The sequence below is a fragment of the Aphis gossypii genome, chromosome 3 (genome assembly GCF_020184175.1).
Source record: "Aphis gossypii isolate Hap1 chromosome 3, ASM2018417v2, whole genome shotgun sequence".
Classification (NCBI taxonomy): Eukaryota; Metazoa; Arthropoda; class Insecta; order Hemiptera; family Aphididae; genus Aphis; species Aphis gossypii.
In genome coordinates, this window is record NC_065532.1 from 46,752,949 (window position 1) to 46,780,890 (window position 27,942).

Below are 27,942 nucleotides of genomic sequence, written 5' to 3' on the forward strand. Positions count from 1 at the left end.
TCTCCACGCTCCACTAGTAAATCGTGTCGGTTCAAGAGGTTTTGTATACGTATATATGCATGTACAAGAGACGGAGAAACGCAAACATTTAAAACAAGACGGATATATACGTTATATTTTATTATATTATTATTATTATTATTATTATTATGCGAGTGTGTGCAGTAACGGGCGCATTAAAAAAAAAAAAAAGAAAAAAAACGGAATGTCCTGAGCACTCGAACCCATTCCACTCAAAAACCCATTGATCGCGCGTCGTCGGGAATCGAACCTGTCCGTCAATGACTTACTGGGCACCGTGGATTCCGTGGGAATGCGCCACATTATTACACCGAACCCATTATAATAATTCGCCATCGTGTGTGTGTATATATAATATAATCATAGGTATAATACATAATATAATATTATTACACATAGATTTTACACCGTGAGCCGAGCGGACTTACCAGCAGAGCATTATTGTGACGATCTCGATTTATATCCGCCGCAGCTTTCCTCTTCAGAGCGTACACGCGGTATTGTCATCCTCATCGTTATTGTCGTTATATAATATTGTATTATAATAATATACAATATACGTATACGATAAGTTTATATAGCAACAGGTCCCCTTGATTTCTCGAGGTAATGTTTGTCCCAAAAAGTCTGTCGAGAATCGGCAACGACAGGTTTATTCCGTGTACAGGCGATTTGGACAAATTTTACATCTGAAAATAAACAAAAATGACATTATTAAGTCGACATCCTGTTAGGTTTTTATCGCTTCGTCATCGAGGTAAAAATCTGTGACATTCGTTTTTCGTGCTCGCGTATTTCTATTTCGTTGTGTTTGACTTTGTAGACTTGTAATGAAATACTTCATCCGAAGCCACACTGCAGAAATCACAAAAGAAAAAAAGAAAGACTGAATAAACATCTCACCTGTATAACTAGGTTGTAAAAGATAATTTGTTAACTTCAAACAAAAACATTTAACTTGACTTTTGAACTTGAAACAGTTAAGAATAATATTGTATACATTATTGATTTTTATTCAATCAATAAAGCAAAAGGAAAATAATAACTTAGGTACCAATTTTAAGAGCTTAGTGTATAATATAATATAATAGTTATTTCGCAACACTGTTTGTTTATTTCTTTGTATAAGCTAAAACACTTCCGCTTCTTAGGTCATCTACAAAGTCTATAAAATTAAATTAAATAATTTTAAAATTAAAAAATCCGAAATTTTTTTCATAAAAGATATATTATTATAATATTATATATTTATCTATAGTTACAAATTAAAATTTACAGCAACAAAATTTCTGTAAATTTGAATCCGTAAGCAAACAATTGTATACACTCGTGGCGTAGGAATAAATTCTGATTTAAAAAATATAATATTACAATATTTATGAAGGTAAAAATATCATTGTTTAATATTATTACGCATTGTACATAATTAAACCACGTTCATCCAATTTTATATTTATCAATGCGTCGTTATTCATTAATTAAATTTATGTAAACGATATAATATTTACATTGACTATTAAAAGGCATCGTAAATTATATGACGCAATTTGTTATTTTCCACATTTTGAATATCAAATGGTATATGAATCATATTAGGTATGATATTAGAAAAAAAAATATTTAGTTTAAGATTTATTAAAATATTTATGATGAATAATACAGTGTATTTCATCATGATCGTTTCACGCACGGCCACATACATTAATCGCACAACACATTTGTATGCGATAGCTAAGAAATGAGAATGGACATTTTTATGGAAAAAAATATTTTTCTCAAAACTATCTAATTATAACACTACAGTTAATCAAGTCATAAGACTTTAAAATAATATTGAATGATGTTTTAAAATGTTCAGAACGCTTTTCAGAGTTACAATTTCATAAATACATAATAATATGTTCATTGTTCCACGAATAAAATACATATACCTATTGCCCTTTTAATTCAAAGCAGACGTCCAAAAATATCAGATACTCTTTCTAAAAATATTTAAACAAAAAAATATTTAACTCGCATTGATCCTACTAAAATCCATTTTAAGATTTCGATATCGCTGTTAGTCATTTTAGATAACTCCTTAAAATGAAATATTATAAGTACTTATTTAAATTTTCAGTAAAATTGAACTAATAAAGCGATTAATGATTACTATAATTACAATAATATAATCTACAATTCTTAATAGGCTTGCTACTCAGATGTGTTAGGTTAGGCGTAACTATGATAACATATTTTTTCATTATAAAATATGACGTTAAGTATTGTGAATAATATGAATGACAATTTAAACTGCACAATATAAGAATCAAATAACTCCATAGAAAAATTATCATAAATACAATATACATAGTAAAAGTGCCTATTATAAAATAATGCTTTAATTCATTTCAATATAATAAAAAATCCGGACACAATTATTAATATAAATAACTAAACTTCCTTCATACACCCATGGGTTTTTATGTAAATTGCACGAAGAATGTTCATTGTTATTATTGTAAAATCAGTCTTGTGTATAATAATAAAATATCAATTAACCATGTACAATTTTAATAAGTAATTCAATTAAAAGAGGACGTACCCAGACTTATATAATATATAATAATAATATGATGATTTCGCACTTCCGGCCAGCACGCACAATAACATGATATTTGATAGTAGAACGAACTTGCGATATTAATTACTCATAAGTTATAATAATATATACAAGGTGATCCATTTAAGTGTAATACAAGTTTTAACTTTTTCGAAGAAATGTTCTTTTACATCATTTTCTGTCGTTTTAAAACAACGTTTTTGAAAAAAATATATTTATGTCTTACACTATTTTGTCGTATTAATGTTTTGAGTTTTATTTTACTTTTTTCAATGGTATCTTACGTTTTTAATATTTTTTTAAGTACTTTTTTCACATAAAGATTAAATTTCAAACGAGCAATTAATATAAGTTATTAATAATTATAAGTAGTTAAAATGTAGATAAACGTTTTTTACTCGTTAATTATTCGTATTATTGTTATATAAATACGTCTTATAAATTATATTAATACATAATATAAGAATAATAAAACATCGAATTCGATTTTAATATATTTAAGTACTCTGAAAAATATTCTATTTTGAAGTATGAAATTAAATATGTAGATTATCTCTTCAAAAAGTAAAAACTTAAAAAATGCGATAACGATTACAAATTAATGACAGTAAATTCAGCAAATATATTTCCAAAAAAGTTAAAACTTTTCGAAATAATAATTATAGACACTTAAATGGCTTACCTTGTATATTTATGTACATGCCGAATACTTGACGTATACTCGTACAATCGACGAAATACTTTTCTCAGACACGTGTTGTATTAATGATTACTTTTATAGTATAATAGGTTAGGTATTCGTGTAATCGTGTTTTGTAATACACTAAATTAGTAAATTTATACTTAAAACATCGTAATTTCTTTGTTTCCGGATTTCGTTGATGATCATCGTGTTAGCTATAACACGCGTTATAGGTGTGTATAAGTACGTCAATATTTTAATATCATTAATTATAGTGCTTCAATTCAAATTCTATTCGAGTGAAATAAATTTAATACCTACTATATTTTACACATAACATACTATTAAATACACATTATTTGTGTTCAATTTTAAAATTTCATGTGTACGACATCGTTTTCAGTTCTTCCACGAGTGACTGCATGCGTATACGCTCGCCGCGAAACAAAGTTCAAAACAACTATTAAGTATAACAAATACCGAATAAATCAAAAACAAATACTATTGAAATATATATTATACAAATCCGAAGCGTTCAAACCGTCGATGGCATTACTTACCTACAATATCGTGTTCACCACCGTGAAAATTCAAAACATAAACGTCAAATAGGTATTGTTAATTATTGTTAATATTACTACTATTATTATTATAGCAATTTTTATTATAATGTATATCGAAATAATGAGTTTACTCGCTATAATGTAAAAATATACAAAACGTTATAAAAATATAATTATATAATATTATACTCTATCATGCAAACTCATAAATGTAAAACTCAAAATTAAAAACTGTAATTTTCCCACAGGTATTAAAATAAGAGAGAAATTATAATTACCCTTTACTCCTCAAGTGCGATAAATAATAGAAAAATAGGACAGTAGAACACATCCATCCAACTCACTCATATATCTATCATCATCATATTATATTATAGTCGGCACCAACTATTGCCATATCCAATAAAAACCTTTCAATCAAACATATAACAGATACCTAGTGATCAATAATATTGCCCTAAATATATTGAAATGTGTAGAGTCTTCAATAATCCATCTTTATTATATTATGTATATAACAAACACTCAATGAAGAAATTACTGAATTAATAATTTATACAAACATTTTAAAAACTATAAAAATCGTCTTTAATTTAAAATGTTATTACTACCTATATTAGTTAAATATCTAATTTTGGTTGAATAGTAGTTATTTAGGTAATTATTATAACATCAAATCATGAAGGAATTTCAAAATCTAAAAAAAATACATTTATTTCAAAATATTACCCTAAGAAAAATAAAAAAATTCATTGTGAAGCATATCTAATCATCTCATTAACACTGATTTGCATTTAAAAGCAGTTCAGAAAGGGCAAAAAATTCTTAAGAGGGTTCCACGCTAAGTTTTGGTTCTCACAGTAACTCTTTGATCTAAAGCTCATCAACTTTTTTGAATTCCTCGCAATCCTCTGTGATGCCTAAATAAAATAAAAACAAAATACAATAATAAAAAACAGGAAGTTTTACCAATGTGATTCCTGTTTAGGTATTTATTTATGCACAATAATTTCACTGTATAATATAAAGGAATTACATAAATAAAACGCTTGTGTTTACCCATAAAACAATAGTAAGTTAAAAGCCATTGATACAAAATATTAATACAAATACACAGTACACAAATTATATAGCTATTGTATATTAAAAAAATTACTGGATATGGTTACTGAAGATAAATTAAATTATATATTTTTTGGGAAATTCTGACGTTTTTAAATCACACATTTGTCGATGTGCCTGTATAATATATAACACATGTATGACAACCGTTTGACAATCATACAAAGAACTAAGAAGTGACGAAGGACACTCAGCACACACGTGCGACGAGCAACATTTTTAAAATCGTGAACCGAACACCACATACGAACGAGTGTGGTTCAAAGTTTATAGTTTGAGAAGTAGACATAAATAATATAATATGCAATATGTTATAAAACAATATAATTTGTAGTATATACAAAATGTGATTATCGTTATTGGATACAATATCTTATTTGTGTCATTGCCGTCATTTTTTCGTTTTTTTCTTTAATATATTATAATAAAATATTAATGACTAAACACCGTGAACTCTGGATATAGCGAATGTACACTTCCAGGCGTATTATTACAACGCGTGATAAGTGGCGATCGTGAACACAGAACGCTCCGGGCGTAATGAACGGCCGGAATATACTATTAAATATTATTTATATAATTATTGCATTATAACAGTTCGAGATTTCTAGAAAACCGTTTTGTAGATTTTTTTCTCGATCGTGCGATTCTCCCCTTCTCTCGTCATCCGTACCTACCTATACACATATATACGTTTGCCGTAAACTGATATTATATTATTACGAGACGTTTTTAAAGCGGAAGAGGATCGTGAAAACAAAAAAAAAAAAATCAAACGAATACGATTTACCAAACGGAATTGTAACGCGACGCTGACTACGGGTTTTAAAAAACTACGTACTTACAATATTAATATCAAGGCGATTTATTGGCGCGGTTGAGAAAGTCGCGAGTTGACGAACGCGACGGGACGTCGTCGTGTTTATATGTATATTGTACGCGTGTAGTACGTATAATATAATGTAATACGCGGATTGCGATTTCCGCTGGTCGGTCGTTATTCCCTCCGACGACGCGTACTGCACATTTAATCGATCGGTATATTTCAATACCGCGAAAAAAATAAATACACTGCGCAACGATATAATATAATAACAGTAAATACTCCATCCCCCGCTGCGGTCGTTTCGGAAATGGTATTTTCTGAGAGCTTTTCGTCCGGTCGGATCCGAGTTACATAACACACACGCACGCACATATTATATTTATATAACGTCATGACACTCGTGACTACTGCGACATTGAATTGTACACGCGAGGTCCGTCTGCAGTCTGGAACTCCGAAATCAACATTTTTAACTCAAACTTTTTAGAGATAATTGGCGCCTATAATTCGTAACGATTTGAAATGCAAAAATTGTAATTTCTAACCCAAATATTACCCCCGACATCGACGTTTTTAAGACTCGTATTACAAATTCTGCCAGGCTGACGGACTTGTACGAGCGCCCATTCGCTCGCCCATTTAATATTATTATAATAATATAGTGCGTAACCGTTAATTATTGCAGTGCAGTACAGTTTTGTATTCCGCTTGCAGGATTCGCCGAAATCGTCGCTTTTTTAGCGCGAGGCAGAAAACGGCGGTCGTAAATCCTTTTTTATCGTTTTTTTATAATATAATATCAAAACCACATTATAAGTGCTTCTCATCGTCCAAAGTATTTTTATCGGACGTTCCTCGCGCGCGTGCAAACGGGTTTTCACGTCATTACCACCACATACGCGGTCTGCTGCTGCTATATAGTTGACCGTAAAAAATACTGACGATTCCGTGTTACCGATTATTACGCGTGTGTGTACGATATAATATTTTTACAAACGATTTTTCGTACCCCGCAATCGTATTGTACTATTATTGTCTAAAACAAAAAAAAACTCGATTCTTCACGTGTATACGTCTACACGTGTGAACATTATACAGTTGCACTTCCCGAGTTCTAGAACGGAATGTTATGTCTGTGCAGTAAATTAATGTACCTACAACCGTGTAAACATAATAATATATTAATATTATCATTATACATAGATAACTGTTGTACACGCGGAGACCGCTTAGAAACCATTACACACGCTCACGCAAATCACACGACCGCGGTTTAGTATTCAAATATGTTACAACAACAATAATAAATCCGTTTCGATTGTGACCGAAATCGAATAGCGGCGGCATAATATTCCTACCTACATAATACGTCGTTGCACCCCACAGTTTGCGTATAAACGTTATTCTCGTAAAAATGAAAAATGCTTAAAGCCGGGCCATTATTCCTACGGCTATTACCTATACGCAATATTATATTATCGACGACTAGGTGATAAAAAACAATATAATATAATAATGTTTAAATGTGTATAGGTATATAATATTAGCTACGAAATGGTAATTTTTAAAATCGAGTTTATTTAATTTTACTCGGTTCGTTAATCTCACGTTTGGTCGTATAACGTATAAAAATAATAATAACTACCTAATACGCGCGCGCGCATATATTTTATATTATATACTTTAATTAATAGTGGCCACGGTGTATATTAAATATTTATAGACGAGTCGTGCGTGTAATAATTCGGTACAAAATCATACGCGTCCACTGATGATATGGCGTAACTACGAATTTATAAATTCAATAATCTGTTTCCATAAAATGTATAAGAGGAAATGTGTATCGTAAAAATCAGAAAAAATAATAATAACATATAAATAAACGACACGCGAGTCCATACATAGTTGTTAAAAAATAAATAAAGAATGGGTAATAATAACGGCCGGTTTGTGAACGATTCCGTCCGTAAAACTTTTGACGAAACCGCCAAAGTCGATTTTATGAGAAAATAATAACATGACTTACGACTACTTTACATAATAATATTATATTAATATAGGAACTGTGTATGCGGTCGAACTAGCACAATCTTAATCTATACATCATAATTTATTAACATATTATTATTATTATTATTATACGTATACAGATATTTAATGTGTTACATCGTACACACAATATTTTGGGTTTGCGTTGGGTATTACAGCTTAAAAGTCACGTCATCTCCAATTCGCGTGAACGTTATTATAGTATTATAATTTGTAAAAAAGCGCTTTTTTTTATTTGATGATTTTTTACTCGTTTCTCTACCAAAAATACCTGCGAAATATTCATTTTTATTATTAATTCTCGGTAAGTACTTACTATGGGGTATGTTATGTTATTAAATCTCGCCCGACGCCCATCGCCCGCAAAACTAGTAGGTAGGTACCGCAATATGTATTATTAGGACATACGATTCTAAATGTAAATACTAAATATAGGATCATATAAACCTATATATGTAGCCTAACCTTGAGTTTGATTAAGTTCAGTCATCGTAATTATTTAAATAATTGAATATTACTATAATACAATTTAATAATATTAATGAATATGCATCGTCGCGTCGGTATATATACTCGTCGGTACAAATATTTGTGTTCTGACATCGAGGAAATTATTACGTGGACAGACGATAGGCGATCGGACGAAATGCTGCTGAAGTATGTCCGACTTTATTATTAAAACCTAAAAACTTTCAGTCTCCGCCTATACATTTAAAAAATCCTACGAATACTTGAACCCTATCACTGACGCCTATCTTCACTGACGGCGATCACCTATGACTGTAAGGTAATACGTATAAGCTCGGTTTTATATTTCGGACGTTTGATTTATCGCATAATACATATGTTATACGCTCGCTCCGAGATTAGTAGTTGTGCTCGCAGCGAATATACCTACAACGCGTATTTGAATCACTACACATATTGTAAGTAAGCAATCCATTACGCGTTTAGGATACGCACGTACGACTATACAAACACGGTAATATTTTAAAATATATATCATAATCGTCCGCATAAAACTAAAAATATATTATAATATGAATACGAGCGGAGAAGAAGACGTCATATTACGTTGATTTTAATAATAATATTACAGTCTTTAACGGTGAGTATACCGGCTATATTACAGTACTATGGCGCAGACAACCAAGCCAAATGTGGGTGGCGGGTAGGGGGAGGGGGTTGATGCTGTGGAGGTGTCTTGTTCCGCGATAAATAATGAGTTGTGACCGCCACCGCCGCCGCCGCCGAATAATATATTATTATAATAATGTGTGTGTGTCGTCGGAAGCTCGCGCACGCGCATTAGATGTGTTTAAACGGCGTCCGATGGACAATTAATAGTACGACCATAATAATATTAATATTATTATAGGTACATCTTGCGCTATCGGTAAAACGTCTCTTTTCGACTCGCGGTTACGCACGAACCGTGCAGTTGGTATATACCACACGCGCGGTACCTATCTCGTACTATATGTATAGGTACCTACGCCGACCGATCGCGGGTTTGAGAAACGTTTTCCGACAGACCTCACCGGACACGAAATATACGTACCTTATAACACGACTGCGCACATAGTAATGAGTATTTATTTTATAATATCTCTTCGTAACCGGTTCGAAGCATTCGTCTATACGTATAGAGATTGGTACTCGTAATGAAGTTATGACACTTTAATTACCGACCGGGACATCGCGCGTCCAGAGGGGAGACCTTCGGTATAGGTATATATAATATATTATACATATACGTGAGTACGTTGTAGGTACATAATATATAATATTATTATTATAGCAGTGGAGTACCTCCTAATCCTCATACCGCGGTTCAAGGGCACCCGTACCGCGGTTTCACGGTCCCGAAGTCGAATTGTCGATATCATGACCATATGTTTACCCCGTTCGGTCGAAAATCACTCGTGCACCAATCGATAACATTATAATAATATTATTAGTATAAAATATATGATTATATTATATAAAAATGTTTGTTTTAAACGATAAATTCCTGAAAAATATACTCGTAATCGTCCTTAAAACCTCGTATTATACGCACGCTATAACTATTATATTTATTATTTTTATCACGAATAACTTGAGTTCTAGGGTTTTATCTGAAAGTTACTAAGTAAGTAATATTGTTTTATGCAATTATTATAATCAAATTAACAAAGTATTCACTTTCGATATTTATCTATTCGTGAGACAAGACTAGCACTCTATGTCAATTATTTTTAACAATAATTATTATAATTTATCAATAAGAGTTTTTTAATGTTATACTTAATATTGTGTTTTAAAAAAAAATCTTGAGAATAAATCTCAAAAATATTTATTACAATTAAAAATGTGGTCGTCTGACGCATATCGAATGGTGTTAAAAGTATATGTATTTGTGAATAGCGCGACTCATATTATATAAGTAATCATTATTTTTAATGCGAGACTCAAGTGTATACTAAAAAATATTAGTTTCAAATATGCCGGCAATTATCCCACAAAAAGTATAATTGACGCAAGTAGTATAAATTCTTCTCGAACTACGTCCATATAAAGTTAATAATATAGTATTATTGCACTATAAGTATTATAGTGAATGGTATTGGAGGGGCGTATTTAAATTAAATATATATATTTTTTAATGTATAATATATATAATATATTTTTCCTTTTTAACGCAGTTTTTAATAACTTCATCTATACTGACTATACTTATTAGTTATAATTTATTTCGTCTTCTAGGTGATATGATAATCTATAAAAAGGCTAACTTTTATGTTGTTGAATGAGCACAGTGTTTTTACCATTATTAATTATGCCATCATTGTTGTCAATAAAGCTGATTTAATCGTAAATGTTAATCACAAAACACAAGGTACATAATTCAAGGTATATAAATCATCTGATAGATACGCTATATAAGATATCTGATAGATGCAACATTATTATGATTCATGAATAATTTTAATAATAAAACAATTTTATTATTTCGCATAGTTTGACTATCGTATTTTCAATGGTTCACTCATACTATCACAAATAGAATAAATGATCGAAAAATATACAAAGTAATAATATGTTGTTGTTATTATCCCACACATTGGCCCTACAGTAAATACGACCATGTGGTAGTTAAACACTTATAATATATACCTATGTATAAATATATATCATCAGATATGTACTTAGGTATATGGTTACATAACGCGATGTCAGTCGGTCAGCATAAGTTTTACATTTTGCAGGTATAAATGCTTATATAGGGGAGGTAGATCAGACACCTAACAACGATGTATCACGTAATTACGCGAACACTGCAATTATTGTTTGCGTTTCACTCGTTTCTCTCGCTTTACATTATATTATATAATAATACTATACTATAATAAATTTGTTTTACGAGTAGAACCCTATAAGCATTATAAAATATTTAAAATACAGTTATTGCCTATCGGTGATAATTTTACCGTGCATGATTTTTAAAGAACGTCTACGGCGCAAATATCGAGATGACTGTGCGATATTATTTTTTGTCCCACTAGTAGAATTTTTATGTTATCGTCTTCCTTTGCAGAAATATATTATATTTTTATTTATGTGCATACTTGAGTTGACAGTTTGACACGATTTCACGATGTAAAAATTTTTACTAAATTGTGAAATGCGTGCGCTAAAATTGTTCCAGACATTTTCTCGATTTAGAAACTTTGATAATATTGTAAAATATATAGTTATAATAGTAAGTTATTATTATTATGAAAAATAAGCAATTTCATAATTAATTACAATGTTGACGAAGTATTAGCATTTATAGGTATGTAATTAGTAACTATAAACCATTACTTTTAAAAAGAAATTTTAAAATGTATTTTTGTCGCATATGTATGTATATATCATTGTGTACCTAAGTATGTTATATTATTTTTAGAATCAATTTTTTTTACGTGTGTTGCGCTTATCTTACATTTTTTAATAATGTTTAATGCATTAAAATCCAAGTTTTGTTAATATAACGTTTATAATGCAGTGTATTACATAATACACACAGTTAAGACGCCATTTGGAGGCAATAATAGCTTCAATAAGTACATTATTATTGTTCGTCTAACGCATCAAAATAATTTTATCGCGTAATACGCTATTGCATTACCTATATATTTATATGTATTATTATTATTATTATTGTCGTCGTTCCGAACATTCAATCGACGTACATTCATTATACATAACATTTATATTTGTAACACATATATGCATATATCAATCAGTAACGACAAAATATGCTACCAATTATCGCCATGTACTAGCCTATAGTCTCTTCGTCAATTTAGTCGGTTGTGAAACATAATAGTATTTAATATTATACGCGTATAACTCACAAATGGATTGTAAACAAACGAGTATATCACTCTACTCGACAATAGGTTTATTTTTTTCACAATAATAAATATATTTTTTACACGATTTATGGTTTTGGTTTTTCGTAATAATACGAGTGTATACTGACGAGAGGAGGGCGAATAAGAGGTCAATCAATATCCATCCGAGATATTATTATTATATCACGCGTCAACGCAACTGAACAATCGAATTATTATTCCGGATATGTAATAATTCGTGTTCGCGATGTATACAATATAACGTGCGCTACCTACTCAGATATGATATGGGTAGGGTATAATGATATAGGTGAAGTGCACGTACGGGTGGTCGCACAATATTGGTTTATAAAAACGTGTGGGCATGTGACAGAGGGTTGTAAGTATGGTATAGTGCGGTGAAATTGAGATTCAGCTAGTCTTGACTATAAGCATATATTATTATAATAGATCGTTTATGCTTTCGAGTCGAGTGTGTTCTGTAGGTATAATATTATACATTATTCTACATTTTTAATTGATATACGAGATATCTCCCGCGCTACCGGATTTCACACCGTTCGTTTCGGATATAGTTTTCTTTTAATTGCACCGAGTCCACATATAATACACACACACACACACACGTTAAGGTTATATTATACAGAAACCTAATTTCCCATCAGCGTTCTTCTTGATACCTTGTTATTATTATTTTAACACGCACGCACACGAAGACTATATAGACGTCGTCGCCCAACGCGTCTGGAGATGACCTGCTCCGGCGCCCGTGACGGGGCGTTTAGAATTAAATATAGAAGCGATGACAGCACACACACACACACACACACACACACACACACACACACGACTCACACATCACAGGTACCCGCGAGCGTTTGAGCCAGAGATAGTGATACGGAATTATATATGATTCGAAATAGGCGGTCTTAAACTTAAAACATCGTGTGCATCAGGTGCTACCTTATATATGTATCATATATTATATTTCATTATAATATACTAGCCATGTACAATAATATATCGTTAAAGTGCATCGATACGATCGCAGTGCCATATCACGCATAAGCACGATACGCCACAGCAGACAATGAAATGTGTATTGAAATGTTACCCTTATAAAAATCCTGTACAGGTGTTATTTTTTTTAAATATTTTTATATTATTATTTTTTATTGAAGCATGCTGCGTGAATGACGCGCTAAAAGGTGTACAGTGTCCACTGTACACTCGTACGTCATGTACAATATATTGTTATTAATATATTATTATGTGTTTTTTGGTTTCATACAATTGTTTAATGTTTTAAATTACGAACAAACTTTAAAGAACATAATACAGGCAAGATAGGCAAGTCCTTAAAAACAAAAAGTAAAATCGTGTTTTACTTCGATCGCTTCAAGTCAGAACCCTATATTCCGCTGAACGATCGAAAAAAGGTCTTTTATGTAATAAAAAATAATATTTGACCTAACCTAACCGAGCGCATTTGCGGACAAATTCTCGTGTGCTGATCGATTCCATACATTTATTTTATACGTATAATTATTGTTGTTATCATCATCGTCGTGGTCGTCGTCGTTGTTATATTTGTATACAAATAGACGAGCATTTCGATGTTTATCTATACACATATAGCAAGCATATTATAATACGGCTGGTGTCGAGGACATTACGAATAAATTAACAAGCGCGCGCGACGTCGTTTAAAATTTTACCGAACACGAAATCCGATCTCTGCAGCAGCCGCGACGGCGATATAGGAGGTACCTACCTATATATTATAATATATAATAAAGTGGGTAATGGAGATAAATCGGTTGAAAAAAAATAAAATAAAACATAATCACTTATCATAACATTTTATAAACGTTATATACATATTATTATTTTAATATATTATTGTCGTGTGAGTGTGTGTTTTCCGTTTTTTTATTTTTTTATTTTTTTTTTTATACGCGTTCGCCTCTCGTCGTCGTCGTCGTTGACCGCTCGCGTACACCACACCGCTAACCAGACACGCATTTATGTACACTGCAGGCGTATACCAAGAATGTGTCCCCAAGTCCGGTAGCCTACAACCTGTCACCCGCGCGCGCATGTACACCTATATTGTTTAATATTTATTATCTTGTTCCAAGTTTGACCGGTGTGCGCACATACAAAACACGCGTTTTACACACGCACACAGCGCCGGTCGGGCCGTCGGAACCTGTACGATCGTCGTCGTCGTCGTGTGTGATGTACAACTGCACAGTACGCGGCTGACGGTTATATAGGTAGCTGGTGCCGGGGGAGAGGGACTTTTCGGATGAATGAAATTTCCATACACACGAGTATTATAAGCGCATAATATCATATTATTATTATGATAATATATACGCACACACACTTATCTGTGTGTGTGTATAATATGACATATATGTGCTCGACATGAATGGGGAAAACTATATACTATATACGTATATACCCGAGTATAATGTCATAATATTATATTATAATGTATGAACGTGTATAATATAATTGATATGAGTAGTGAGCCAGCATATTGAATCCGAACAATTTTTTGGGGGAGGGGGCTCACTTTTCTTCTTCTTTCGTGATCGTGTATTTTAGTAGGTATAATAACAATTACACATAGATACATTATTATTATTATTATTTATTTTATACAGTTATTAATATAAAACGCGTTTAAAATAATATTATCAAACGGTCTAATGCAACAATTTTTTTCTCGCGTGCAAATCGATTAATTTTTTCTACGAACTCTCGAGGTGGATCTTCTTCTTTCGCTTACAATATCCTAACGTTTCTTGTCCCAAATTTGTGAACGCGCTATTGGAATGTTAATAAAAATTAATGTATTTTATTGAACACGATTATATCGTTATATTATATATTATATCGAGTAATTCGATGTAAAACGTGTGAACAGTAGGTATATGTTCATTGATAATAATAAAAGATAATAAAATCGTAACGAGTATTGTTTATTTAATAAGTACATTTTTTTAACAACTGTATTTGTGAAGGGCGAATGAAATTAAAAGAAGGATGTTCTCCCCCCTGGAGTATAATATCTGGATTCAACACTGATAGTAGATGTGAGTTATAAATTTTATAATAAAAATATGTGCGTGCACGCACGTTATAAATCATAATAACCATAATATGATATCATCGACCTATATTATGATTTAAAATATAATATGCGATATAACCCTTTCAATAGCATGATACACAGGCGTTTCTTCTAGAAAGCGATACTTACTGCAGTAGAGTGCCACCACAAAGATTTTTGGCGTCTATCCATTTAGGTTCCTGCAAAAAGGCAGAAACACCAAACGAGACACGACGACAACGATGATATTGCACTCAGGATCTCTTTTTCAGTCACATTTTTTTTTTTTATGTGCTTAACCTATTTCAATTTCAAACGATCTGAAGACGTTGAAAGAATAATTTATCGAAAATGGATATTACCTATACCCAGAGCAGTAATATCTCCTCGAAACGAATATGATGTATGTGTGAGGACACATCACACTCCGTCGTAATCTGCGTATACATTTTATGCTGTACAAATAAAATAAACTATTATAAAAAATTGATGAAAATGTAACAATATATTAAAAACACACATCGTACAATATTATTATCACTGTGTGATGATAGTATCTATGCGTATAGTACTTACGACCGGTTCGCTTTTAACAGCTGCATCGGATCAAGAACTATCGAGTGGGTACCTTAAAACCATCATAGGATCTGGATTGTCGATAGTCGCGTATATGTTCAATGCGTTGAATATTGGTTAGGTTATTGCTTATGCCCTAAAAAAAAAAAAACAAAAATATAAAATCAACAATAACGCGGTTATAGATTACAGTATAGACCCTATATCTAATATCCATCCGTGCTGTACTGCTTCTACGATATGGTTATGCCACCGATAATAACAATAATAAAACGTAGTTACGTGTCCCGCGTGTTGAGTGGCTCGCGCGTCGTATAATATGTAATATAGTCGGACTGGCAGTGTGCATATATACTTCTTACCGTACATACGTACTTACATATAATATACACGCGTTATCGACACAACGACGTGTGCGGCGGCGACGACACGCGTTTATTGCGGATCCGTCACGCGACGGATTTTCGTACCGATTTTCTCTCTCTCTATATCTATCTATTTGCCCGTCCGTCCGTCCGTCCGTCGCATCGTGTATCGGATAATAATATACGAATACAACGTATATCGTGCGACTCGGGTATATTTGTACCGTGGGCATATATATATATATATATACGGGACGATGTGTTTCCTATAGGTACGGCATTTTATATATTATTATAATAATATTCTGATCGACGCACGACCCGCGCCCGCCGCGACAGTCTTGCTGCAGCAGTCCTGAAACTTTTTCGCTAATTAAACACACGACGTTTGCACACAACGACAAGCACAATATTGTTATATGGCGTCGTGTGTATGTGTAGGTGCCCCGCGTAGGGGGGCGCGGGTGATAAGGTAATGAGGTCCGGCGCGCACGAGCGAAATCGCGCGGCGGTGGTGGTCGTGGCGCGGACGACGACGACGACGGATATATATTATATTATACGATTCGTTTTTTATTCCCCTCTGTCCGCCAAAATCCCCTCTCGGCCGTCCCCTACCCACCCTCGCCGTTAACAATATAAGATAGTTTCGCGCGCGCGCGTGTGTGTGTATATAATGAGCGCATGTACATTACTGCAGCACACACGTTCTCAATTCCGTATAATAAACGGTCATTTTCTTAATTAAACTCAATATAATAAATATACATATATATATATATATTATGAGTGTGTGTGTGTATATAATGAAACGTGCGTTAGGGTCGTTGATCCGAAATCGTTGCTGAAGCTTCACGGGTGTATATATCAACGAATGCTACTGCTGCTGTATAATAATACTTAACTATATATATATATAATATGTATACACGCGTATTATATTGTGGTCGGATTTGTTGCCGTTTTCGATCCGTTCTTCTGTTATACATCATATTTATGTTCATACCTGCTGTATTATATATATATGTGTGTGTGCGCATTATTATTATATATATAATACAGGCATAGGTCCTAAAAAACCGAAATCGAATATTGCCCGTGAGAACGCATATTATATTGTGTGCGAGCGCGAGCTTGGTGTGTGTGTGTGTTTAGAGAAATAAGCGTTTCAAAACTTCGATTAATATATTATATCGTTATAACAGCCGACCCACCCAAACTGACGCCTGAAATAAGAACGGACAATTTGTTAGAGATTGAATTTGTACGTATAATATACGCGCGTGCACGAGCAATTAATCAAAATATGAAACTTGATTATTTCGAATCGAGAGACAAGGATACGGAGAAAAAAACACGGTGGTATGGTAATGATCGTCCGAGATCCAATAAAAAACGTATATAATAATATATATAATATGTGGTGTATTAAAACGAAATCGTGTGTACCGACGCTCTGTTCGTTCTGAAATGTATAATATGTAAAAATAATAAAATGCATGATTAATAAATGACGTCAATGATGGCATTAGTAATAGTAATAACAGCACGGGCTTAAAATGCGTTGCGCAATATAGATAATTTATAATATAACATAATATATATATATATAATTTTACTGTATAATTTTCTAAATCGAGTATTTAAAATTAGGCAGTCGTTAAAGTCTCGAAGTACTATTATTGTACCTACATATATGTTTGCGTAAATAGCTGGTAATGACACGAAATACATATAAGAAATAATTATTAAACTGCAGCGTGCGAAACACATACTCTACGTTTAGTAAAACTAATTATAATTGTGTTGTTGTGTACAGAGAACAAACGAGCGATTCTCGTTCTCTCCTATCGACGGTAGGTGCCTCTATACCTATATATTATTATGTGAGTATCGTCACGCGGAGATATTGAGACTTGTTTTTCCGAAAGACTGGAAACGCAGTCGTGTAACAGACCGTTTGTGTGTTTACACAGATGTAACACAATCGATTATAAATCTTTGGACATCGCGCGTTGTGAATATCAACGACGTGTACGTGACTTATTTAATATTACATACCTCGTATGAAGTCGAAATATAATATAATTCAATCCAATACTATGTGATGTTGATCATACAGCACTCGTGGACAGCACATTTGTTCATACGTCACGACAATGTATTCCGAACCAGAGTATTATAGGTAGAAAAAAAAATAAGGTGTCGTACACATGACCAACACTGCAGTATTATTGTGTAAATTATGATAATTTCGACTATCAAAATACAAAAATAAATATTTATTGGACGAGTGGCTACGAGTTACGATCTACAAAAATTCGCGGTGAATGTGATAAGAAATGCGACCCAATGGAAATACGTGCAAACATTTTTTTAGAATGATGTTTGGGTTTTCGCTTTCGATACTTGACGACAATTTTACATCTAAAATACTGGCCCCTTTGGTCGTTGTCCTCGTGCACGTCCGCGATCGCATGATCTAATATTTTATTGTTTTCGCAGTGCAGCAAAAAAAGCAGCAGCATCAGCAACAGCAGCTAATATAGTAACCATTAAATTTTGTCTGCACCACGTCTGACATAAATCATCGTAAATCGTTCGATGGGATATAATAATATTATAATACATCGTATTATTCAGTAGAAAAATAAACAATCTTACCCCGGGACGTGTCTGTATTATATGCACTATAATAATATGTATATATACAGGAACAAGTGCCGCTCGACCGTTTAAGCTGCAGGTCATAATTAATTCTGCCGAATATTGTAAAAAACTGTTGAATAAAAAGTATTGCAATACTCGTTTCGTAATCTGCAGATAATTCTGATATAGTCGTTTGAGGAAGTTAAGGTATAATTTACGGGCTCGCAGCCACCGTATATGGCAGATATTTAACTATCGCCGGTACCACCCCCGTCGTTCAGTAATATCATGTATTATTTTGAAGTACTTTTGTTCGTCGTATAATAAATATTATTCTCAGTTTCCCACACCTAACCTGCAGTGACGGAACGGGCTAGTGTACAACGCGCGTCATTCTGTTCTTCATTAAACGACGAGCCATCGCTTTTCCCGGTTTTTCTGCGTTAGTGTTATATTATACGTCGTGTTGTGACGAGGTGACGGATATAATATCCTTAACCTAACGGTCCTGACGCGATTACCGCCGGTCGTTAACCGCCCGCTTAATATCGCGTCATCGTATAGTCAAGTCCCCAGCTCAGCGGTGCAATATGGTTTATTATTTTATTAACGTAGTATACTCTGCCTCTAATGGGATTTCGTTTTGTACATACTGCTACATTATATATAATGTTATATAAAATCATTATAACGACGGTGTGTGTTGCTCGTTGTGAGCTCATATACATTGTTTTCGACCAAAATTCATATCGGTGCAGCTGCATACGATACATAAGGCCACAGACCGTCCCGCGACGTGCACTGCTGCTGCAGTAATCGTACCTACGGAAAGAGTTCACGACCGGACAGTGCGAGAGTGAAAAAAAAGTACATTTCACCACCCCGCCGCCGAATCGACGGTTATACACATATATATATATATAATATATATATATATATATATATATATATATATATATATATATATATATAATATATATTTTATCATATAATATCCCTATACGACTTCAGGTTTATATGCACGTGTGCGGTATAATAAAAGTATATATAAGTACCTATAACGTGCGCGTATTTATCGTGTACACGTAATTAGATTCTTCCGACGCGGACGCGAGTAAAGGTGAAAAAAAAAAATAAAGAAAAATTAAAAAGAGCACACGACGAGGACTATACACGGCGATCGACGACTGCGACGACGACGATCATTAATCACCGTGAGTGAATTCACATGGAGCCGCGTATATTATATTATTATTTTGTACGCGTTTTGTTATAATATCGTATTCGACGAGGTGTATTACAATATACCGCGGTATTACCAGGTATCTGCGCCTTGTGAGTGGCATTCTGACAAGCCTCGGACGAGATAAGTATCTATCCGCGCGCGGGCACAATATTATATTATTATTATTATTATTATATTGTAATATCCGTGTGCGGCGCGAGCGTTATCCGCGACCGTTGATTGGTCGACGTCAGGTGTCGGAATGCGGCCGCTGGGTGTGTGACATATTGGCCCCTCGCGGATATCGTTGTAGAATAATATTACATTATAATGCCACACCGCCGCTGAGCGGCGCGTGTGACGGACGGGCGGTGTGCCCCGGCGGTGGGGGTTGAACGCGTCAGCGGGGCGTCCGGGGGGAGGTGCGGCTCGCGGGCCCCCCGCGACGGGGTTTTAGGGGAAAACGCCGAACGCTCGATTGATGATCGTCGTCCGTCCGTCCGTCCGTCCGGTCGGTCGGCCCGACCGACGCATTTACATAATTGAAGTGGTTTCCTGCGCTCGTTCATCGATCGACGCATCGATCAAATCTGCCGTTGCGATCAAATCATAATAATAATACGTACCTATACGTATAATTCATAAATTCGATTTAAGAATATCGTATGCGCAAGTACATATAGTGTACTTCATTATTATTAGTACCTATTTTTGTTGTACCGTTGCCCGCAATGCGCAAATTATTATTAATATTTTAATGTCGACGAGACGGTGTTTTCTGCAGCATCACTCGTGATGACCGCCGCGGTCCGACGAAATTGTAACTGCATTATTAAACGATATTCGCGGATTGACATTATCGTTTTGATATAGAGTTTTTTTTTTGTTTTTGTTTTTTCACTGCAAACGATTTCGAGTTCCAATGCGAATACATAAATCCTGGAATAATAGGTCACGCGTTATTCGTGTATATTATATACGCGTGCGCGGTAGTGCGTGTATGTGTGTGTGTGTGTCTATAGACTTTGAATGGGAAGGATCGGTCGCTGTAGATAAGACCGACAATACTATTGTATTTTTGAGTTGTTTTTTTTTTCATGTTAATGTTCAAAAGTCTGAAGAAAATAATAACTTAGGCCTGGCAATAACAAAACGATCCATTACACTAGCCCGCTTGGTATATATATATATTTATAATAAATACTGATGTATAATATAAATGTGTCTTATATATATATATATATATATATGTGTATTATTATGGTATAGCAGACGACGATGGAAAATACATGGTAGTTGTTGTCGAGTTGTGTTTTACTTAAAGAGTAATAAAATAATGTATTACCATAAACAATATTTATGAACAAGAAACGGCCATTACGCCGTCATAAAACTTCACGATTTTTCCGGCGTGACAATATTCTGGCGTTGTGTGCGCTGCAACCCAATTGGGGGGCAACCGGAAATTTCGAAACGAGAACGGATGTTAGCGCGGTGCAGTTTATTTTCATTACAAATGTACGTAATGTGCGTATATTGTATAATATAATATTATGTACAACCGTTTTCTCAAGACGGTTTTATCGGATAAAAAGATAAAATATGCATATAATTTCTCGTTAACAATACGATCTTACATTGAGCAAAATATTATATTATAATTTATAATATAATAATAATAATTTAATGCGTGTAAAAAATCATACTATAAGACAAATTAAAATGGAATACCATTTTTTTTCTATATTTTACACTAAAAATCATCAGATGTACCTATGACATCAATGCTCGTTGTTGGTTTTTATGCCACGTGTATAATGCAAGATTGACAAAAAATAAAATAAAAATAATAATACGAGTTCACGCGGTAGTAGGTACATTTTTTCCCCATTAAAGTATTAGATGTACTTTTTTGTCAAATTGCAAATAACCTTTCTTTTAATTTTTTTTTTTTGCCATGATCTACAGATATATCTCATTAACGATCGGGTTCCATCACTGTCTAACAATGTCAAATAATAAAACGAAAAAAAATAATGATCCTCGCTTTGGTTGGTTTGGTATTAGTATACATTTAAGTTGTTTGCCGGTACGGAAAAAAATTGAATGAGCCATTATCAGAGTTCATTTCATTTAAACCGGTTACCGCGTTTATTTGGAAATTAACTTTAATTTGTCTACATGCCATCCAGAAACACTCGTTCGTATACGTATTAAGCATTTAATATTTTGGGTGTGTATTTTTTGATAAAAAATAGATAATCCCAATGATTTTTGGTATTTGAAGCACAGCAAAAAAAAAATTAAAAAATTAAAAAATAAAAACAAAAAAATATCGCTGATCTCAATGTCAACCAGTTTATGAACATTTGATTGTATATAATACAATATATAGGTACCTACTTATATGTACCTATATAGTGTAAATGGATTTAAATGAATAATTATTTTTCGCCAACTATTTCAAACCGATTACATTACGTTGATTACGGCCACGTGTGATAATTATTTACATCCGCACAAAGAATACGTACCATACAAATTATTAACTGTAATGACGTAATAAGAGATTAAAATCTTTTCGCAGACTTGAAATAATATAATAATTATCAACTTTATGCACGGTTAACATTGGCCACACTTCAAGAGAGAATAATAATAAATTCCTATTCATATTTTATAAATGATCAATACTATAGGCGTGTGTATTTACTGTATAATATAATATTATGTATATGAAAAAAATCACGGCATTTCTATAAAATATGATGATATGATATATTATATAGTGTATATAGACGACGGCAATAGTTCGGTTTCAATGAAAACATTATCTACAATAATTAAGAAAAAAATAATATTCCATTTACGTACCTATATAAGGTATACCTATTATTCGATTCAAGACCTCACATTATTAGAGTACAATAGCTTTGATCGGGTGTGCTGATTTGCTCTTAAATACGGCAATCTACATTTTATTACTTAACAAGTCATCCATTGTTCAAGACCTATTTCCTTCGGGCATTTAACAAATCCATATTATTTATTTTTTGGAATTCCGTTTCACTATAGGCTAAACGTGAAAGTTCGGTTTGAGATCTATTAAATACATAGGTAATATTATACATTTATCATTCCGATATGATATTAATTTTATTTTGCGTCTCATAATATTATTATTACGTTTAAGTAAGTATAGGTCAAAAATTATCGAGCGCACAGTCTAGTCAACCGTTTGAATGAATTTAAAATGTATTCGATATAATAATTCATTTTTCGTTTTTGTAGATGTAAATATAATATTTTTAACTTAACTGATTTCCAGTTAATAATATCGATAACAAATTGGGAAAATGTATTGTTTTAAAAATAATAGCTTAAGTGCATCCAAAACCTATTAATGTCTATCATTTATAGAGAGCTATCACTAATTGAATTAAAAATAATTTTTTAACAATTTTAAATTATTAGTAACATAAAAACTAACATCTGGGAATATATTCATATCTCGCCTAGCATCTATAGTACATATACATTAAAAACAATTTTAATGCAAAATATAATATACGAACGTAGATAATAAGGATTCACATATTATTTCACTTAAAATAAATATACTGTTTAAAATGTATAATTCTATATAATATATATTATTATAAACATCACCAAAAACTTGAAACGATATTATTCGATTTGTCTGTATTAGTTTTAACACTGTAATTATAATAGCCAGACATAAGCACGTTACACTACATCGTCAAGACTAAAATGCATTAATATAAAACACTATAACACAAACAAAACGTTCAACTAATGGACAAATGTTTTGATTCGTTAGCTATTTTTCAGTTTTATTACATTTTTATAATAATGTAACCTATTGAAATGGTTTATATAATATATTATTATTATTATCATCATCGATAAATCAGAACGGTTTATACAAGATGATCGTCTTCGGAATTCGGAAGAGTTTATTTTACGATTATTTTTGACATTTTTTTACCCGGGAGAGTTCACTGCAATAGAAAGAATTATTATTATTGTGTCGCTAAAACCACTATAGAACTCACAACGTCTCATTTCCACTACCATCGTTCATCCACATTGAACGTCTAAGGGTGCCACACTCGTATAATGAATATATAATATACGTTTGACCACCCGCCTGTGTACTTTGACTTTTGTATAATAGTGAATGGCTAATACGTACACGTGTCAATAATTTACTGGTTCGACTGACTTTGGCCCATAGCAATTTATAAATACTGCAAACCTATATTATAATATTATATATTACGATAATATTATAATAATATATAATCGGTATTGATTTCCGAAAACGAATATAATTTAAATTGGAAGTTTTCATATCACTCGTTATAGTTGATAATATTAAACACATAATAATATATTATTTGTTGCTAATTAACAGTTTGAATTTATAATTTATCATAAAAAAATTTACACTATAGTTATATATTATTTATATATAATATGTTACAGAACAAACACAACGCATTTAAAAACATATCTATTTAAAATTTAATATTTGTTTTATCTAATAATTATAGCTTTTTATTATACTCGTGTCTCTCAATCAGTAAAAAAAAATATATTACTATTGCATTCTTACTTAGAAATTACGTCTGAAATATTATTAATAACTGATAATAACTGCTGCAGGTGTTCGAGTAAATAATAATATGGTCCATATAAAAAAAAAAAATATGATCAATATTATATATTTATATCATGTACACGTTTGGTTATTTTTTCAAATAAATCCTCCGTGTGAAAAAAAAATATATAATATGTAATAATATTATGTTTGTTAAAATGATAGTTCACATATTTAAAAGGTTAGGTTCACCGTGTCGAGTTTACCCGTCAACTCCCGTAAAAAATAACAAGGGTAAAAAACTACTGATGTGACCGTTCTAATAATAGTCATATAATGTCATACGGATGGTAAGTCACATAATATATAACACATAACGCATAGCACTATACTATCATAATACAGTAGTATGATAATATTGTGTATTATACACCTTTTAACCTAAAGGTACAGTTTATTTGCATAATTTATCAAAAGCACAGGTATTTAAGCGTAATACTCGTAATATTATGTTATACAGCTCTGTATAATATAATATATGTAATTCTGAACATACGTCTTATTGGTCGATATTGTACAATAGTAGCTATAATATAATAGATTGTGTATACAATGCATATTTTAATGTAACGGTTTTGGTAGATATGTTTAAAACGAATTTATCGTTTCAACAAAGTTTTGACGGTTTGGACTTTCTCGCGGCGGCGTCGTAGCGGGCAAATCGCTATATATGTATTCGTTTGTTACCGATTCGATATAAAGTTCAATAAGTATAGATGTAGGTTTGTATACGGGAAACGCAGTATAATATATTTTCATTTACAACTAAAACGATTAAAAATCTATAGCACAATGGATTGGCACGACTATTGCGTGGTATTATATGTACCGTGTGCACATAATATTATTATTTATATAAATTGGTATACAATGCGACCGTGTACACCGTATATATATGATACAATAATACGACAATGAGGACGACATTATTATAATTTGCATTTTATATAATAATAATTATAATAGTCGTTGTATACGTAGGCATAGACGTACGAGCAGCCATAATGCCAACCGTGCGTTTAAGCGGTCGGCAATAGAAAAAAAAAATTATGTTAAAATTCAATTCGAATAATATACTACCACTGTAATAGCACAAACACAATTTAATTTAATGACTACGATAAATAACACCGTATTATCGCGATGATGATCGAAAACGGCCAATCGAATTAAATATTATAATAATACATACATATTGCACGCGCGCTGTAATCACTATTTACTTTAGTTATGCGTTAATCGTATACAAGTGTTGTACTTCAATCTTTTATAATAAAATACTATTATATTGGTTATAACTTATAATAATCGACATAATATATACTATTTTAATATTACGCGATAAATCGTCTATCAGACTATCTGTGATAAAATTAGTGCGGTACACTCCTCGTCATCAATGGGTACTCGTATATGATATACATATAGTAAAGTAATAACGTATTATAATAATTATGATCGACGGTGTTATTTCTACCACACGTGCCCGAAAGACCTGTAGGAACTATATAGGACTATTCGTATATACTCGAGACAAGACATTATAATATTATTATTGTTATTATTATTTAAGATCACGCACGCCTATTATCGCGTACTGTGTCGCTGATCTGCCACGACCGCTGTGTTTTCTAGCGAAATGGAAACATATTTTGCTCATCATCATCATCTGCGGTTTGGTATACAACACAGCCGGAGCGAACAGATTAAAATCAACCACGGGATGGCATAATTATACTATTAGGTGGAATAACGTTATACCTAACTTATAATGTGTACCTCTATGCACCATGACGCGTGTCTAGTGTGACTCGACAACGTTCGTCCTGTAAATCGCGCAAAGGAGTGGTGCTGTACCTATATTGTATTCACAGTATACGAGATCTTGAGATATTATGATAGATCTTAAATACGTTTTCAGAAATCACGAATCCTAAAAATATTGCAAGCCAGTGATTAGGAAGATCGATTAGATACTACTATAAGTACTCTTTTTTTTTTCTAACAAATCAATAGACTTACGTTTATGCTGCTTCAACTGCAAGGCTCTTAAATGCGTTCTCATTATAATGATTTCTTATAATAAAACATTTAAAATCACATATCCCCTTGACGGTTTTGATGTAATTAAATGATATAGTCTACAATAATCTGCATGTAACGATTTTATTGTCATATCAATGAACAAACAGTCGTGCTGAAGGACCTCTCTAAAAAAAAAAAAAACAAAAATATGCTTTAAATATAGATACCTAATAACGCGTTTAATTCTTTTTGAAAATAATGTAAAAAAAAAAAAATACTTATAGAGATTTGTTAAAGTCGAAGATTTTATCGAGATTGAAAGCGGCATTGACCCAGTTTCCCGGAGTCCTTTAAAGACTAACCTTTAGACTATTCCGGTGCAATACCTGCAACTCGTGTCCACGAACGTAGTATACCCGCGTGTACCTGTCGGTGACGCGTTCACGAGAACAGTCATTATGTCACAAATGCACTTTTAGCGGCGACAAGCTCCGTACTGCAGCACTCGCGGTGCAGGTTTCATGCCGCCGGCTATATAAAAGTGTGCAGTCGTCGTTATAGCCGCGATATATTCTACGACGGACGTGTAGTGTTTGCATCACGGTCGAACAGATTTCCGGTCGGATGACGGATTGTTTACCATAATCATAATAATAATATAGCGAGTGGAAATAAAAATAACGGAAATAACTGAAAAAAAAAAAAAAAAAAAAAAAGGCGCACGTGGTAGACCGTAGCGGCACGCGTTTCCTCGCGGGACTTGGGTCGACGGCGCTCGTGTATGTGGGTGTATGTGTGTGTGTGTGTGTGCGTGTGTGCGTGCGTCGGGGCACTCCTATACGGGGCGACCGGAGACGATGGCGACCATAGACGACGACTGCGACCGCGACTGTTCCGCCGCCACCGTCTGCACCACCTGTTGCGATTACTCGTGTGTTGGGCAGACGGTGACGTCATCGTCTGGGCCGTCGCGTGGCCTTGACCCCGAGAGATGAACACACACACACACACACGAACGCACAATCTGGACCCTACCACCCACCC

The 27,942-nt window shown here is 32.9% G+C and overlaps 1 long non-coding RNA gene across 4 annotated transcripts; it reads right to left on the bottom strand.

Annotated features, from left to right (window-relative positions):
- On the bottom strand, positions 1-27,905 carry LOC126551393 (uncharacterized). 4 transcript variants are annotated; one of them, XR_007605294.1, is made up of 5 exons: positions 27,261-27,905; positions 26,896-27,083; positions 15,951-16,086; positions 15,525-15,829; positions 1-710 (listed from the first exon to the last, which is right to left on the bottom strand). It is a non-coding gene; the product is annotated as an uncharacterized LOC126551393 (long non-coding RNA). The 4 variants fall into 4 exon arrangements; XR_007605292.1 differs by lacking the exon at positions 1-710 and adding an exon at positions 14,938-15,088 and having other exon boundaries at positions 27,261-27,903; XR_007605293.1 differs by lacking the exon at positions 1-710 and having other exon boundaries at positions 14,938-15,674; positions 15,737-15,829; positions 27,261-27,898.
- Positions 27,906-27,942: the final 37 nt, after the last annotated feature.